The following is an 18888-nucleotide window of genomic DNA, read 5'->3' as shown; positions in this document are numbered from 1 at the left end:
TTTTTAACTATTTACCCTTTTATTGTTGTCAAAGTTTGGCATAATCTATAAATTTTTAACTGCTATTGAATTATTTTTCATTTTTCTGTATTATATTCTGTCTGTGAAGCATTTGGGACTGCATGCATACAGGAAAGTTGCCACATAAATAAAGTTGAGTTGAGTTGGAGTTGTTTCCCAGTTTTACAGATTGTGTCATTAATTTGCAGTCTACACGATTCTGTAAAATGTAACTTGCATTTATAAGCTGCATTTTAAATTATTTATAAGCAATACAGCTTATTCCTTTAATTTACATTCAAGCCACAACTTCTCTGTTAATGAACTTTTCCTTTAATGCAGAATTGCTGTAAAGTACACTTCAGTAAGAGCTCTGCAGATTAATCACTGGCTATCTTTTTGCCATTTAACAATTATGACAGATATTAGAAATTAGAGTGATGGTGTTCTACTGGTACAGGTGGTTAATTAATGGCATGGGGGCTATAAATATTTCCAGCCGATTTTTTCTTTTGTGAAAGCGGAAATAAAGAGATTTGTAAAACCTCTGTGGGTGAGAGAATCCAAACACAGGATTGTAACAAATCCGGTTTGTTACTTTTAAATGTGCTGATTGGGACACAACAACAAGACTGGGGCAAAAAATGTCACCTAACACCAATGTTCCCTGTAATTTTTCATGTGTCTGAGAAAACACACAAACTCCCTGAGCGGTCCCTTGGACCACTGTGAGCAACAGCAGACGTGTGCACTGTGGTCACGGCAGCATCGAATCCATCCAAGTTACATGGTTTATTAAAATAATCAAATTACAGTGTTTACATTTATGTTAGACTACTTTTAATTAACTGCTTTAGCCCACTTACAATGAAAATTAAAAAAAAATCTTGTTCATGACCTTGTGTAGTATGTTAACACTATTGGAAGTATAAATAACTCCAATTTTGAAAACACAACTTTCTTTAAAAAAATTAAAAAATAAAGCTCTGACTTGTATTATGAGTCTGAGTCTGTGGTCTGGGAGAGAGTCCCGTCTGCAAAATACAGTATATAATGACCAATGTTGGGCAATGAATTATATAGTTACTTCTTCAAAAAAAGTTACTGAGTTTTGCAAACAATAAAGTTCTTTTCAGCTGTTTACCTAAAAATGCAGCCAAGGCAGCTTTTAAAATAAACATTTCAAACTATTTACAGAACAATCAGCTGTTCTGCATCAAATTTGATGCCACACAAATTATTTGTGCCACTCCAAAAAATAATTTCTGTCCACTATGAGATAAAGGAGAACGACAGCCTGATACCTGCAGGCCTGACAACAGGAGATGTATCACTCCGGTAACACCTGTAACATTCAGCAGTCGCCTCATTGTTCTGACACACACAACAAAACTATTGACTACACACTAACTACACAAGATTTGCGCTAAACGTTGCAAATCTCTCACATCTCAAAACACCGCTGTCACTCCTAAAACTCCCCCCTCTTCCTAAACAACTAAATGCCACGTTGCCATATCATTTTTTGATTGGTTGACCTGGTCCATTTTTTTCCACCAATAGGAAAGGGTGGGTTTTTTATTGGTTTTGTTTTTGCTCACAGGCAGAGAGTGCTTTTGAGCGTTTTCCTTATTAAATGCCATTTTTACTGTTTCTTCCCGCAGTAAATATAAGAAAAACAAACAAACACTGCAGATATTTTTATCATAACTCTGGTTTTATGTGACCTGTCAACACAATGTAAAAACTGGTATAAAGTCCACACTTTTTCCATCAATTGTTCCGTCTGTCCTGCTCACATCTCCAATGGTTGTACACATCGTCATTAACGTGGATTCACTCCACATCAGCCACGCCGCTTTACTAGCTAAAACACCGGTGTCGGCATATAAGGACGCTGTCATAGCTTGTCAACGATGTTGATTAGCTGCGTATATATGAATGTGAATTGCATCATTGACTGGAGCAGCCAGCCACCAGTCACTTACTGACTCACACTGCAAAACAGAAGGAATCGTTAAGATATTTATTTTAATTCAATTCAGGTTAGATTTTTTCTTTTGTGTGCAACGCAGATTTTCTGTGCGCAGAGACCGTGCCAGGAGTGCGCGATTGCGCACAGGCGTAGCTTAGAGGGAACATTGCCTAACACATCATATAATGTATACAAGGTGTGGTTAAAATATTCTGCTACAAACTACCTCATTTAAATTTGGCTGTAGTGCATCCAAGGTCATCTCCTTGTGAAGTGCCGCCCTTCTCACATGTCAAATTACTCCTCTGACCTCACCGTGGTCTTCTTAGGATTCAGTCACACAGACCTAGATACCATTCAACAAATGTAATAACGTGTATTCTTTGACTGGTTGGCAACATTTGTTGTCTGTCACTGAAATAAAGAATGTGCTGTGTCTGCAGTAACTTTTAGCTTGCATGGAAAAAACTGTCTAAAAGTGCAAACCAGAAACAGAGAATGTTGCCTCTTAAATGGAAATTGTGCCTTGCTGCTGAAACCAACATATTTCAAAAGGGCTTTTATAGTTTTACTACCAGCTAGTGAGTCACTGGCAAACATTTGGAGACACTGTGGCAATCTGGTAGCAACCAAAGCAATTCCAAGGAGGTTTCTGGTGTGAACAGGACTTTAGCAATCAATTTCACAGTGGCTGATCGTAACCACTTGCAAGTGGTTGGGGAATACACATTTTCCCCTTGTAACCAGCAACTGACAGGCAGTCATCAACTTGTCTCCAGACCTATGTGACTGGGGCCTGCAGACAGCTTCCAATCTCAGTTTGGAAAGACGCTAACAAGCTAAGCTAAGCTCTGAGCTAAGCCTCAAACAAAAAGAGTTTAGACTGACATGAATTACTTTAATTTCTATGTCATTTCTATTTACTTTATTTTTCTATTTACTATTTCTATTTACTTTAAATAATCCAAGGAACAGAACAAAGAAAACATTTGATGTATTTTTACTTGAGAGATTTAACCATCAGCAAGACTATTGACTTGACGTCTGTGTGTCAGTGTGATGTATCAACTGATTGGCATGCCTACATCGCATTTACCTTTAGATCCAAATAACAGTTTCCAAAAATGATGCGGGATTTCTCCTCCTTTTCCTCTCTCTAAGAGTCGCACAGCAGAGTGCTAAAGGCACACATACATTTATACATCCTTGGGTGGGACAGTCATTAAGCCCTCATAGTCGCGTCTGTCAGCGAGGCCGAGACAACTCTCCCAAACGTCAATACAGGTTTGACACACCTTGGCCCGCGGTGCCCTCTGAGACCCCACGACTGTCCTGTGTGTGTCAGCAGAAACAGAAGTCACTGTGTCAGGCTGCTCTTGCCTCTGTCCCTCCCTTCCTCGAAAGACCTCCATCTATCCCTCGCCACGTCCAGTCCCAGGGGCAGCAGGTCAGTCCTAATTGTATGCTAATCAGGGCACTGCGCCGCCTTTCCAACTGCTGACAATCGATGGGTGACATCAAGGTATTGTAGCCAATGCGAAAGAGAGCCTTCAGAGTAAACAAGTAGGAAAGGATGTGCCTGTCACTCCTGCCCATATGGATTTCTGTATTCTTTATTCACATTTTCATAACTGCGACATATTTCACATGACAGATGATTGTAAAAGAAATGTTTTATTTTCTGCATGAAAGACTAAACTTTAACATGAAGTGTTATCAATCTACCACCTACGAGAGAAACAATATAGTTTAAGTGCCACTTTTATGAATATGCTCTTACTCATCGTCAATGACTGTTGATGTGAGTGAATGATGGTGATGGCTCAAGGTCTCCATCCACTACCACTGTAGTGTCTACCCATTTGCTTCTGTTCTCTCACTTTCTCCCTCTGTACTCACACACATTATAATGACACGCTGTTAAATCTGTTCTGACTTCCAGTTAAACCAAAACTGGCAGCTCTAAATGAATGAAACATGGATAAGCAGAGATGACACAGACTCTGATGAATAAATCCCTCAATATGGGATATTTGTAATGAACCACTCTGTATGGGCATATGTGTTCGTGTGTGCATGTGCAAGTGCCTGTGCATGTGAGAAGCGGAAAGTGTTAGCATGCAAAAGTTCGCCGACTGTAGTGTAACTTTTAATGTGAAATGTGATGACTTAAAGCATTTTGCTAATTCTAATGTGTGTTTTGGTGTGATGTAATTATGACTGGGAAAATGTGATGGAAGAAATAAAGATATGAGAAGCACTAGCAAAGAAAGAATATTCAGTGTAGTAGTCTAAGTACAGTTAGGCGAATATGAAAGATGATCACAGGACTTGAAGTACACCTTATGATTCAGTAGCTTGTAGAACCCCTTTAGCAGCAATAACTTGAAGTAATTGTGTTCTGTGTGACTTTATCAGTCTCACAGCTTTCTGGAGGAATTGTGCTCGCTCTTCTTTGTAATATTGGTATGAGGTGTTTGTGCTGATCTGTTATGTTTTGATTTTCAAGCATGACGCTGTGCATTATGACCAAACATCTCCGCTTTAGATCTCCAATGGAGATTGTTCCAGAAGTCTTGTGGCTTGTTCTGATACAACTTTGCATAACTAAACCACGCTGCCATGTTCTTTTTTACAAAGAAGAGGCTTTCTCCTGGCAACCCTTCCAAACATCCACACTTCTCTGTCTTTTTCTAACTGTTCTGTCATGAACTTTAAAGTTTAACATGCTAACTGAGGCGAGCAGAGTCAGAATCTGGGTTTTTTGCTGTTGCTCCAAGCATTGGGACGTCCACTCTGAGCAATGTTGTGACATTGTATTAACACACTTGAATGCTCCAGACTAGCAAACTCCCTTTATAGGAGTGCTCACACTTGCTGATGAGCAGTTAATCAAGGACATTTGATTAGCAACACCTGGCTGTGACATAAATAGGGATGTACTAAATTTCTCAAAGGACTGCATAGTATCTTCTGAAAAACTGTATCTCTAAGCCTGTATGAGTGGAGTCATCCAGTCTGACTACATAATAATGTGCACTGAACATTCATTCTTTAATTTATTATTGATACCTTTTTGCACGTTTTATCCACTTTAAAGTTGACTATGTTATGTTATGTTATGTTTTGTGTTTAGTGGGACAGTTTCCAATTTTGTTGTACTATTCTATAAGTATGAATGTGCAATGACAATAAAGACTTATCTTATCATATCTTACAGAGACTGCATCACTATAGACTTGATGATTCTAAAATATAAAGTAAATCTACTACAGAAGTTCAACTCAGGATTGCTGTGAGGGATTGGAGCCTATCCCAGCTGCCATAGGGTGAGAGGTGGGGTACACTCTGGACAGGTCTGTCGCAAGGTGACTGTTTTCTCAAATGCCAAATATTATAAAATAGAACAAGAACATCAGGCATTGAACAACAGCAGTTTAGTATTGGCAGAACTGCAACATTTTTCAGCACCTTCCACCACTGTCACACATCGCTGTTTTGAAAATATAATTTAGTTCTCTTAAAGTAATATGGTTATCATTTAATTAGGTTTGGACAAAAAACAAGCAAACAAAACTTAAAAACAAACAAACAAAGAAACAACATTGTCATGTTTCACAAAAAAGATCTACTAATGACAGTTGGGGCTAACGATTAAAAGAACATTGACTTACAAAAAAAACTGAATCCATCCATCAAACCATAAGCAGGTTTCCATCTATGACTTATGTAAAGGGCTAATTAAAAGAAAAAGACAGTCCACGTTTTCCATTTGACTCTTATGAACAAATTACTGAAGGTAAAGGAGCTCTAATTTCCATTTTCTATTAACTAATGATCATATTAAGAAAAAATTATATTCAGGGATCTCTCTCTACTGCTGGGGTTTTATCTTTGAACATGCGTTGCAGAGATACTGTTTATACTTTACAGAGTTCTGGTCATTAATACAGACAGTATTAATGACCAGAACTCCAAATATAAAAGTAAAAGCATAACCCAAAATTATCCTTTAGCCATCTCCATGTGTCACCCCTCCAAAAAACAGTATCACCTTCCTCCTTTTCCTTTCACATGAACCCAAGTCTTACAAGTCTTTCCCTCTGTCAATCCACCATCTTTTCCATTCCTCACACATCTCTCAGTCATTATGTTCCAAATCTCAACCTCTCGTTTTTTCCCCTCCCATCTCTCTCTCTTGTTCTTATCTTTCATCCAACCCAACAGGTCCCATGGCTGCTCTGATTCCCTTTCTGCACTCCTTCCCCCTCATCCCGTCCCAGAGGCCACACGATATCGGGGTCAGTGTAATCCCGCCATACGTAATCTCCTGCTTAATCCTTTCAATCTCCCACGATTAAACACAAAAAGATGTCCAAACACGAGCTGGAAAAAAAAATTACGGTCCATTGCGCAACAAGCTTTGCTCCGGGAGGAGAGCAGAGGGTGAGAATGAGAGGAAAAGATGAGTGAAACAGGGTTATAGCAGTAAATTAGAGGGGGTGTCCTGTGAAGAAGGTTCAACATCAACTTTCATTGTTAAGCCAGGATTTCTAAATCTCACAAAAGGGTGTGTTTGAGAAAGAACGCTGGCAGACATTATTCATCTAGTTTACGTGTACTGCTTCATTTTATAGCACTGCTAATGTGGACTTCAACACTTCTTACTGCAGCTAAGAATCTGTATCACTCAAACACAATATCATCAAGGAGGGCTTAACGCTGGTCCTGTATATCGTTCACTGTAATCCAAAGATCTGATCATAACCTTCTCCAGAGCAGGTTAAATATGCAGCATAAGTCAGGTTTAAACAGAGCCATATCGGTGACATTGAAAACTTAAAGCTAAACAGACCCCACACTACACCCTTGCACATAACTTTGCAAACCTGTGCCTAAATACATTGGAGAAATGTATGAGCTTGAGCATTCTTGGGGCACCAGTGGGTCTGGTAAGATTTTGGGAATCAATGTAAGGCAGCACGTCTACAACGCTGTGTGGTTAACAATGCAGAAATCTTAACAGTCTCTAACTTGTCTTTCATCTCTTTGTCCTTTTAACCCCCTCCCTGCTTAAGAAAGCTGCACAAAAATCAGATCATCACGACGCTCTCTGTTCAACATCGTTGTCATTCTGCGTACAAAAGTACTACGGTGGCCCCTAGAGACAAAGCACGTACAAACTCCAAAACACTTGCAAACTCCAAAGCACATGCAAACTCCAAAACACTTGCAAACTAAAAAACACGTACAAACTCCAAAACACTTGCAAACTCCAAAACACAACGGAAGTGCTCCAGGACGCTAGGGGCAGTGTTGAGCTCGATTTGCAAAATAAACGGCAAGTTTGTCTGTATGGGACGGTCTAGTCTCCGTCGCGCTTCCCAAGTTGCCTAGCAACCATGATACTAACCGCTGGAAACGTGTCATACAACTTGGTTTGACAGAAATGAGGGAGAACATATTTTGCTCATTTGTTTGTTTGTTTCTACAAGAGCTTTGTGTGATTTGATAAGTATCTGAGGCTGAGACCACAGGACAGTAAAACATGATTTTTGGGCTTCATTTCTGTACTGAAGTTATTTCAAGATTAGTTAGTAAATAAGAATTAGCTGATGTTGTTCATGAGACTAAAGTCATATCACTTTGGTAATGTAAATATAATATGGCCAATATTATAGTTATTATATTAATCATTATTAGCTATTACAGCAGTGAACATGAACTCTGTGTCAAATACTGAGCTTCAGTACAGATTCAAGTTGCAGTTATTTATATGTCTTATCACCTTAAATCTTCACTCAAAGACAAGTATCTTTGACAGTGCATATATAGGTGTATCATATATAAGAGACAAATGTTGTTCCTTCAGTATGTTGGCATTACTAAATTTGGCTCATTGCTTACACATATTTATAAAAAGAAAATGTACAAGCTGTGATAACTGTTTCTGATAAAATGAAGAATAGACTGATATATGAAATATTCCTTTATTGGGTGAGAAAATCAGACCATGTCACAACTGCTTTAAGTCATACAGAATAGATATCAGAGCCTTAAACAGGCTGACTTCTGCTAAATGGGTCAAACTGGGCAGAAAGTATACAAACACATAACATCCTTATAGTAGGGGTGCAACGATATTCGTATCGATATTGAACCGTTCGATACAGTGCTTTCGGTTCGGTACACATATGTATCGAACAATACAACATTTGTAATTTATTTTATCAATTTTCCTTCTGACGATGCTGTCTGTGTTGAGCGCTCAGTGAATCTGTGTTCGACTACTCCGCCTAGGCTGCACTGTCGAGCGCAGATCCACTGAGCGCTCAACACAGACAGCATAGTCAGAAGGAAGAGCGCAGGGCAAGCTAGCGAGACAGAAGTTAAGCTCTACTTGCAACATTCAGATCTGGCGTTTGGAATTATTTTGGTTTTCATGTGACGTATGACCCTGAAGGTAAGCGAGTCATGGACTAAAGTAAAACAGTATGTTGGATGTGCCATGCAATGCTCAATTACATTGGTGTGAACTAGTGTGTTAGCGCAGTTAGCTCGTTAACGTGTTTGCCGTCTAGCCCCATGCACGGAGCGATCGGCGGTAGCTCGTTAACGGAGATTTGCCGTGTTGTGGCGTTAAGGTCATTTCAAAGAGATTAACCTGAAAGCACTAGTGGGAACACAACGAATATGACTGCACATTTACGCCGACATCATCCTAGTGCAAAGACAAGTGGAAGCAGACAAAAAAAAGCAAGCATGCTACTAACTTTAGCCGAGTCATTTAGACAGCTGTTAGCACATGATTCTCCTTATGCTGCTGAGAATATAGCCCAGAAGAAGCGGATAGTATAGCTTTTATTTTGGAAAGAGCCATTTCTCTGTAATAAACTCTCTTTTCCAAAGATGAGTGATTCCTCAATCAGATACAGGGCTTGCAATATCGCTAGCCCGACGTCCCGGAGCTAGCGATTTTTTCAGTCGGGCTACCAAAATCTATCTCTTCCCTGCCCGTTGGGCTATTGTAGGAAAAATATATGTAAATGCTTTTGCATTCTTTCAGAAATGTAGCTGGGTAATTATGTCATTGGCATTGGTGAGCCACTGTCAATATGTGACATATTGAAGTCGCGTTTGAATTTGCGCTTGTTTTTTTGCTTTCACTTTGCAATCGTGCGAACTGTGTATAGAGAGCGACAGCACTGATCTGTGAGTGATGATAATTTGCGCACCAATTCCTCTGACATAGTCTTATCAATCGTTAGCTTACTATGCAAACATGACAAGTGAAATCTCCCGCAGCAAGCTTAAACATGTGAGAGGTTGATCGCGCAGAGAATCGCTGAGCTTATGTGAGTGAGCGTGTAAAAGCATTTCAGTTCTGCTGAGCCAAATAAGACAGGTCAGGGTGAAGAAGTGACAGCCAAAGAAAAGCTTACCACAAAACGGAGAAGTTATGACAAATCAGACTATAAGGCAAAAAGAAAGTGCAGCTTTATGGTTTCATGGACAAAAGAATTTCTGTGGCTGCAGTATGATGAGCTAAATAACGGCGCACATTGGTCCGCATGGCATTCGCTGTCAAAATAAAAAACACGCACTTAGGTTAATTTAAAAACTGTCTTTGATTAAAAATTACAAATTAAAAATGCAGTAACAGTTTTTTGTATCGAAAAATATTCGAACCTTGGGTGGGACACCAAAGTATCGAACCGAACCGAACCGTGAATTTTGTGTATCGTTGCACCCCTACCTTATAGAATATGATGTAACACTATAGATCAACTTACCTCAGAATATATAAAGCATATAAACAATTACAGCAATATGATGCAACAAACACAGCAGTGCTACTAATCCAAAATACTCAAAGCTTCATAGAACTGGAACAAACATTTATTTTTAGGTCCATTCTGCTGCTGATACATACTTTAGGTTTCAGAATATTAAACTTGTTGCTGCCTTTCATAGTGTGTAACTTGAAGGCCCTGAGTACTTTCTCCCACACTGAAAACACTGGAATGATCAAATTATTTGAACATTACCTAATAAGACTGATTCAGCACAGACAATTAGTTATTTTAAACTTTTCTAGCAGTCCTTCACAAACAGGGAACAGTCTGTCTATTCTCTCCATCTGTCAGCTGCTGCTGGCTCTTCCTCCTCCTCTTCCTCACACACTGTTGAGTTTGTCCTGGTGGATCATCAGGGGTGCAAAGCCTCACAGATGATGTGCAGCAGTGGGTCTCTCACTCTGTCCTCACTCTGGACACTTGCAGTCGTCACACATGGAAATCAAATGTGTGATAAGCTGCAGGATTCAAACACAAGTGTAACTTATAAACACATGTTCATACTTTTATTACACAATCAGAGAGAAAGAAAAAGAGAGAGAGTGCAGGACAGACAGACAGGTGGCAGTCTCAGGTGTACACACTGCTACAAAACAGCACAAAAGAAGGAGGATTTAGTGTTTGTGTTATTACGAAACAAGAAGAGTTCCCAGATGGTGCAGTGGACACATGTGTGACTCCTGTGATTAAAGCATCTTTCTTTCAGCTTAATGAGTGAACCGTCAGCTCGTTCAAACACACGTTAAAGTCCGTTTGGCTCGACACCACTGAACAGAGGCAGCAATGTAACATAGCTAACATTAACAGTGCAGTGGATCCTGCTTGTGCCGTGATATTAGGGTTGCCAACCGTCCCTTAAAAAACGGAATCGTCCCGTATTTAGAAACAAAAGTACACGTCCCGTATTGAGCTAATAAGGGACGCACTTTGTCCCGTAATACAGTGAGAATCAAAAGTAGTCTATAAATGTTAATGGAATTAACGCTTTGTTTGAAAACATAATTCCCAGCCCCTCTCCTGCTTTGTGACCAATGAGCTGACAGCACACTTATGACAATTCGAGTATGACAATTCAGATTACCGCTCATCTCATTGGTCGAGGAAAGGTCGCTTACGGAGAAAATACCGGAAGACAACAGATGACCACAACAAGAAGCATGGCCAACAGGGAAACAAACGCCGACACTGCGGTGCAAGTCTCGGACGACAGTACACCTAAAGCTGGGCAAACACTGTGCGATTTTTTTCAGTCACGTTATTCAGCTCCTGCTCAAACTGCACGATTGACTCGCAGGGGTTAGAAGTTGGTAGGTCACGATGCAGGGTCTCACACTATACGGCCCGATGCTCTGATGCGACCTGAGTGCTCACACTGTGCCTCCATAAAATGAAGGTTATAACAGAAAATCTGTCGCTCTCTCTCTCCTGTCTTTCACTCACACAGACACGCACACCACCACCATCAGCTTTGCTAAATTGCTAATGAAAAACATTGATCAGGCAGCTGTGATTGAGCAGCAATGTAAATCCAACTATTTTCACAGTTGTTGTGGTCGTGATAATTTTGTGATGCCACATCGAAAAGGCTCGGATGAGCTTTCCAAAGTTCTACAAGTTGTGCCTCCATCGCTTGTGTCCAGATCACACGCTGCACAGCCGTGCTGCTCCGTCTTTTTCACCGACGTTTACGTGTTTGCGCGTGAGCACGTATACCCCACGTATACTAAACGATGCACGATGAAGGCCAAAATCGGGCCGATCACGAAATCGGTCGCACGACTCAAAAATTGTCTCAAAATGGGCCAAAAATCGCACAGTGTAAGCCCAGCATTAGAGCAGCAATGTTTGTTCCCCTCAGAGAAAGAGAAAAAAAAAGGCTGCAAAAGTACAGGGAGGAATGGGAAAAGGAAAACACCTGGCTGGGAAAATGCACGATAACACCTTTAAAGCGCACTGCACTGTGTGCCGGCGCACTTTTTCCATAGGCATGCTTCTAATGGTGGGCACATGAAGAACATGAGGGGCGTGAAAGCTCGGGGAACCCTTAACCAATTTTTTGTCCACCAGGCCATGGCAGAAGCAGATATGGTATGTAAACACTGGTTTGTTTTTTTTAAACCCTCTGGTTAAGGTTAATATGGGCATGTGCAGTGAATATCAGCGCTGTGGCCAGAAGTGTGATAATATAATTTATTTTGTGTAATAAACAACTGCAAGGATAGATGATTACAACAAATAGATCACTAATACATAAAAGTAATACATATTTTAATAATGATGATGAGTTATGATGCGTAATCATGGGAACAAGCGGGTTTACAAACGGGAACAAAAGTTCCCTACTGAAGCCAAATTTTACTAAATGCACTATATGTGCACTGTTACAAGAATATTTTTCGTTCTATTGTTTTCTATTAATTTATATAATTTTAAGTTAAGCAGGACAGAGTTCTTTTAAAGAAAGATTTACTTATATTCTCAAAAGTTAAGCATGACAGGCTTCTGTTTAAGAAAGAGACCTGTTTTACTGTGTTAATGTTGTCATTTTGAGCTAAAAATAAATGGCTAAATGATCATTTGTTTCCCATATGGTCATATCACAAAGAATATGCATCCGCTTAAATCAAATTCAAGTCAAATGGTTAAAAAATAATTTCACACACAAAAAAAAGAGCTACAAAATTCACCACACTGGGAAGGGTGAACTGGGTTGCCACGAGGTGTCCCTTATTTATTTTTCAGGGAGTTGGCAACCCTACGTGATATTCAGGACTGCAAACCGAGCAGCATCACTGACTTTCAGCTTGTTGTGTTTGTGGATATATGACTGACTTTAATTATCCACAAAATCATCACAATCTCTGCAAGATTAAGGTCGACTATATATATATTTTTTAAAGTAAAGGCTTTAAAACCAAGTTAATTCTGAAAGTACAGACATCGCTAATGTCACATAACTTTCCCGACATGTGGCCAACAATAATGGTTTAATGTTCTTCATTAAAAAAATATTTGCGCATAAATAAGTGACATAATATTCAGTACTTACTTCTGAAAGTTTACTCTTCCTCCGCTCCGCTTCCACCGTTTTTTTTCGGCAAAATTATCCACACCACCACCGCACTATGAAGTCTGGGATATGTTGGGCCATGAAGGCTACACCGACCCATCCTTAAAATTCAGGGAAATTAAGGACGCATTTGAGGGCCGCATTTCGAGCAGCCTTTGAATTGGGAAAGCCTTCTCTTGTCGCTGTGACGTAATCGGCCTTAAAATGCGGCCTTTAAGGCTGCAAACCCCAAATCCGGTCATTGGTACTTCCTGGCTTGTGTAGTTACTAGGTAACAAAAGCTCAACACTGCCCCTAGCGTCCTGGAGCACTTCCGTTGTGTTTTGGAATTTGCATGTGTTTTTGAGTTTGCAAGTGTTTTGGAGTTTGTACGTGTTTTGGAGTTTGCATGTGTTTTTTAGTTTGCAAGTGTTTTGGATTTTGCAAGTGTTTTGGAGTTTGTACGTGTTTTGGAGTTTGCATGTGTTTTTTAGTTTGCAAGTGTTTTGGAGTTTGCATGTGCTTTGGAGTTTGCAAGTGTTTTGGAGTTTGTACATGCTTTGTCTCTAGGGGCCACCGTAGGGCCGGATCACATGCGTCCTGGAGCGGGACCCTAAACAGAAGCTGGGGAAATGTTCTGCTGTTAGGAACGTCTGGATTCCCGGCTGACAGTGGCACAGAGAACAATGCCACTCTGGATCGATCCCGCAAGGACAAAGCAGATGCTTTAAGAGAGAGATGAAAATGGCCTTGGTTACTGGCCTGCAGGTGACTTCCCAGCACACTACAGGAGAGGGAGGTGACCTTGTTTGTCTCTGGATTCTAGCAGCTTCTGAGATTTCTAACTCTTTACAGTCAAGTTAAGGGGCATAGTTTTGTACTGCTTACAGCAATTAAAGGATAATTAATTTCCACTACTCACAGATGTTACCTCCATAGACACCCAGCGTGGTCTAAAAAGTAGTGATATAAATATCGCCTTATAGGTATGGTTAGCAGTTCAAAAAATGAGGACCCTAATGCAGGCCAAACACACTTAATAGGATTGCAGGATTAGCCCAGAAATGTAAAGAGTCCCAAAAACAATGAGGAGCACTGGGAAAACTAGGAATAACAGGAGCAGAGGAAATAGAGGCTGTTAAACAGATTATCTGACAGAGACAAAAAGAGACTAAATACACACAGAGGACTGATTAGGGAATGAGACACAGGTAGACTGGAAGTGCAACACGGAACAAAAGCCAGCAAAGATAACAAGGACTACCACAGTGTTCCTCTGGTGACATGGTTCCTTATATGGAGAGAAGTGTTTCCCCCCCTCCTAGATCAACTATGAGTGGTATTAATGCAAAGTGGAAGCATTTAGGAACCACAGCAACTCAGCAACAAAGCAGCAAAGCGAATTACAGAGCGTGGTCATCGAGGGTGAAGGCACATAATGCATACAAGTCACCAGCACTCTGCTGACTCAGTGACAGCAGAACTCCAAACCTCTTCTGGGATTAACATCAGTGCAAAAGCTGTGCGCCAAGTGCGTCGTGGCATGGGTTTCCATGGACACACAGCTTTATGTAAGCCTTATATCACCAAGTGCATTGGACAGAGTAGTTTACACAATGCCGCTCTGGAGCAGTGGCAATGGCTGTCACCTGTAGGGAATGGGGCACATCGGTGCAGGTGGGATAACATTTTTCTGGGCTTTGTCTTGGGCACCATAGTTCCTCCCACTTTGGACAGCTCTAACTTTGTGGGAACAGTTTAGCACTTTTCTATCCCAGCGCACAATGCAAGGTCCATAAAGCCAGAGTTAGCCGAGCTGGAACAGAAGAACTTGAATGGCCAACACAGAGCCCTGACCCTCAACCCCCATCCAAAACCTTTGGGATGAACTAGAAAGGTGACTGCGAGTCAGGCACCTCCCATCCAACATCAGTGTCTGACCTCACAAGTGTTCTTCTGCATGAATGGGCAAAAAAATCCCACAAACACACTTTAAAATCTTGTAGAAAGCCTTCCGAGAAGAGTGGAAACTGTCATAGCTGCAAAGAGGGGACCAACTCCATACTCATGCCTGTGCATCTAAAGAGGATGTCATAAAAACATCTGTATGCATAGTGCAGAAGACCCAATACTTTTGTCCTTTTAGTGTGTGATACATAAGGGCACTGTGGATTATGTTGACCCAATGTATTTTAACGCAATAGAGCACCACGTTGTTAATAATTTACAGATGAAAATATAACAAATTGACTTATTACATGTGAGTTATCTTCAGTCACTGGTTTGGAAGAGAGAAAACACTTTCCTTTCCTTTCCTTTCCTTTCCTGTCTGTCTCATGTTCCTCATCCCTACCTTTCCAGGACTTGTTTTGATTGAATACTTCCTTATAAAGTTTGCCCTCTCTTTATCATTCTGTAGGTTTAATAAACTTCCTGTTAAATCCCTTTTGGTCCATAATTCTGCATTTGAATTCCTATTTTGGCAAACCATAACAGCAAGTGGGAAAATTTAACAAGATAATCAATGATTAATTTGTCAGTGTGAAAAACTACAGCTCCCACGTCACCATAACCACTATTCCCCCCCCCTTGATCCATCACATTCATCAACAGTCTCCCTAAATGCCAGCTTTTCAAGCCTGCAGAATACTTAACTAGAGTCGACTTGGAAACTATCTCCACCAAAGGCTGCAAAAGCATAAGTAAAGCATAAAAATTATTGGATTTTTTTTAAAGTCACTCATTATTTTTGGTTAGGTCCATTATTGTGATTGCAGATAATGTTTTCTTATGCCTTAAACACAAAGTGGGAGAAAAAAGTATTGCCGCTAGTCTAAAAATCCCAACAAATGTCGTGAAAAATCGTGAAAAGTTTCTTCACACAAAGTAGTTTTAATGACAGTGAATTTTATATGTATTTTTCAATGTTCCAAGAGGCTTAACAAACACACACAAAATCTATCACATCCTACCATCTCTCTCGCAAATCACAGTTTTATTGTTACGGCTTATTCTGGACATTTGTCATAGGCTTCTTTAATGGGGGAAACTTGAGTAGCGGGGGCAGATGACAAACAGCAATACTTCCGCATCTCTTATTTCACACACTTATGTGAATCCAATACCACTGGAGCAGTACCGGCCCCCTTTTTTTTCTCCCCCATTCCTCTGCTCAGCACTCCATCCACTGGTAAAAGTGAGCACAAACACAGAGAAAGAGTGAGAGAAGTGTGTGTCTGTGTGCGTGTGTGTAACATCAAGACAAAGATAAAGAGATGGAAAAAGGGTTAGTGGGTGCAGCAGAGAGCAGAACAGGAGAAGTGTGGGGAGCCCGAGGAGGGAGGGAGGGGGCTGGGGTGATGTTAGCGGTGGTGGGGCAGCACGCAGGAGAAGAGAGGGGGAGACTTACAGTTTTCTTCAGGAGACATGATATAAAGTGGGGGGAAAAAAGAAGATAGAAGCGTTTCAGATGAGAAGACGAGTTGAAAAGAGCGAAAGAGAGAGTGGAGGAGAAACAGAAAACAGCTGGCTTAGAGGAATGCGGCGGAGAAGGAGAAAAAACCCCTCATGTGAAGGCGAACCTGCATAATTCATGTTCTGCTCCTTTTAGAAACAGCAGCTTCATCAGGACAGGGCTGCTTCACTGTAGCAATGCAGTGTGTGTGCGCATGTGTGTGTGTGAGAGAGAGAAACAGAGTATGTGATGCGTCGAATTCTGCTTGTAGTGGCATGTTTGTTAGTTGTGCGCTTTCTCTCATCGCTGTACTTTTTCCACCGCGCTTGTGTGCAGTGCATCTAAGCACACAGATGTTCACGTGCATGTGTGTGTGTTAATCTGGAAGTGGATGTGTGTGTCTTCACCTTGCTCTGCTCTTCACCCTCACTCTCCCTGACTGCACTCTACAAGGCCATTAGAGCTCTCTGAGGCCCACGGAGGCTGCTCGTCTCTGTGTCTGCTTTCATGTGTCAGTGAGTGGGCCCTAATGTGCGTGTGTGTGCACATGTGTGTGTATGTGTTCACAGCTGTGTGTCAACCCTACAAAGAGAGCATGGTAAAGCTAAACCGCGGTATGTTTAGCACGTGCCGGGCATATTTTATAATCAGAATATGGAAGTTTTCCTTTTTGTGTGCGTGAGAAATATCAATACACAGGTGTGCGAGTGTGTGAGAAGCACACAGTGAGAAACCTTGTGTGCGAGCATCTACTGATGCAGCGGCCTGTGCACACACTGCGTGCAGCTGCAAACCAGTCTCTGTAGGGTTGCGAAAGGGGGCTCAGCAGGCAGCGCTGGTCTGATCAAAAGATCCCCGGGTCTGTGAAATACACGGCTCCAGCTTTACCACTGTTGACTGCTAGATTAGCACGCTGAGAAGAAACATAACCGTACAAATAGATGGATAAAAAAAAAAAGTTCTTAAGAAGAATCAGCGCTCCCACCCACTCTCCTCACAACCAATATGTTAAAATGTGACAATGTTGTTACAGCTCTGCAACAAGGAAACAAAAGGGAGAGCAGAGGGTGAGCAAGAGAGACATCTTTTGTTTTGAGAAGAGTCACAGCAGTTAACTCGGATATATTACAGATGTCATCACAGCGGATCATGGATACATGTTAGGAGTTTTCTCATACGTATGTGATACACAGGTACTGAAATGTGCTATAAATTAACCATCTATACAGGGATGTCAAACATAAAGCTGGGGGGCCAGAACTGGCCCTGCAAAGACTCAAATCTGGCCCAGTGTACTGCTTTAGAAAACATGAAGGAGTGTATAGATTTTGAGGTTTCATAGTTTTTCCTACTGAGAAAGACCTCCACCCAATCACCATCACACTACATCAGAGTTATCAACTAACACATAAACAGGTAAAACCCCTTTAAAGCCTGAACCATGAAAAAATTGCCAGAAATTTAGAATTTTTTAAAAATAGAATCTTTATTGAACATCAAAAACTCGATAACACACTTCTCAAATGTGATACATTAGGCTTTACTAATGATTAAATGTTTAAATGAATAAAATGAAAAAAACTAAAACAAAAAACTTTATATACTTTATATGTACAGGACAGTCTGGGCATTGAACTACCAGAACTTTTTCTGTAATTTTTCATATTTATGCCTTTATTAAATACTTTCATTTCCACTGTTTATGTCCCATTATTTAAAAATGAGTTTGACACCCCTGCACGGTAGTGTGGATTTTCTTTTTCTTTTAAAAAAAAAAATCACCCTACTTTTTGAGAGCTTGGGGGTGTCCCTGTTGATATATCAGTCCCCACCTTCCCCCTTAACCAGAAATTAGTTTGCTGCCTCAGGCACAACAATGTGCCATAAGGGTACCAAAATGTCACAGTTTCCTGTCTGTACTCATGTAGTAGATCCATGAGAAAACTAAAAAATGTATTCCAATGATAAATAACAACCAATAAGTGTGTGTGTGTGTGTGTGTGTGTGTAATGTTTTAGCCTGTATGTCATCAAGTTACTGTTAGGGGGAGTGACCCTAACTGACCAATCACATTCTTTCTACCGATAAAAACAATGATTTTGCCCATTTCCTGTAATTTGGTACAACTTCATGTCAGTTGTTGGTTTGCATACAGAGGTTCTCCTCGTGATCCTGGTCCTTGCTCCAACAAATCAAATGACTTACTCAGCATTAAATGTTGATTCTGCCTGATGTCACGGTGCATTTGAATCAAGTGTTTTGAACCAGGTAAGCACCCAAAAACCTAAGGCAAGCAGCCACAAGGACCACGCATGGCTTTACCATTATTGCCCAAGGAAAAGTGTAATAAAAGCATAAAGTTGGCCCGAGGCAGCAAACCAAAAAAAAAGTATATTTTAGTAAATGAATTAAGTCAAATTCTGTCTTTAAACAACTAAATATACTTCTTCACATATTCATGACATGTATATATGTATTTTTCATAGTTATTTTAATTAAAAATGCAGAAAAACAATATTAGTCTCAGCAGTAGCCCCATCACCACATCAAAGGT

At 40.5% G+C, this 18888-nt stretch overlaps 1 long non-coding RNA gene across 1 annotated transcript; it reads left to right on the top strand.

Annotated features, from left to right (window-relative positions):
* Positions 1–739: 739 nt before the first annotated feature.
* On the top strand, positions 740–11880 carry LOC120747518. Its single transcript, XR_005699141.1, has 3 exons — positions 740–753; positions 10580–10582; positions 11727–11880. It is a non-coding gene; the product is annotated as an uncharacterized LOC120747518 (long non-coding RNA).
* The last annotated feature ends 7008 nt before the right edge of the window (positions 11881–18888 follow it).

Source organism: Simochromis diagramma, unplaced genomic scaffold (genome assembly GCF_900408965.1).
Source record: "Simochromis diagramma unplaced genomic scaffold, fSimDia1.1 OVJJ01000596.1, whole genome shotgun sequence".
Classification (NCBI taxonomy): domain Eukaryota; kingdom Metazoa; phylum Chordata; class Actinopteri; order Cichliformes; family Cichlidae; genus Simochromis; species Simochromis diagramma.
This window is presented reverse-complemented; position numbering and strand designations above follow the sequence as displayed.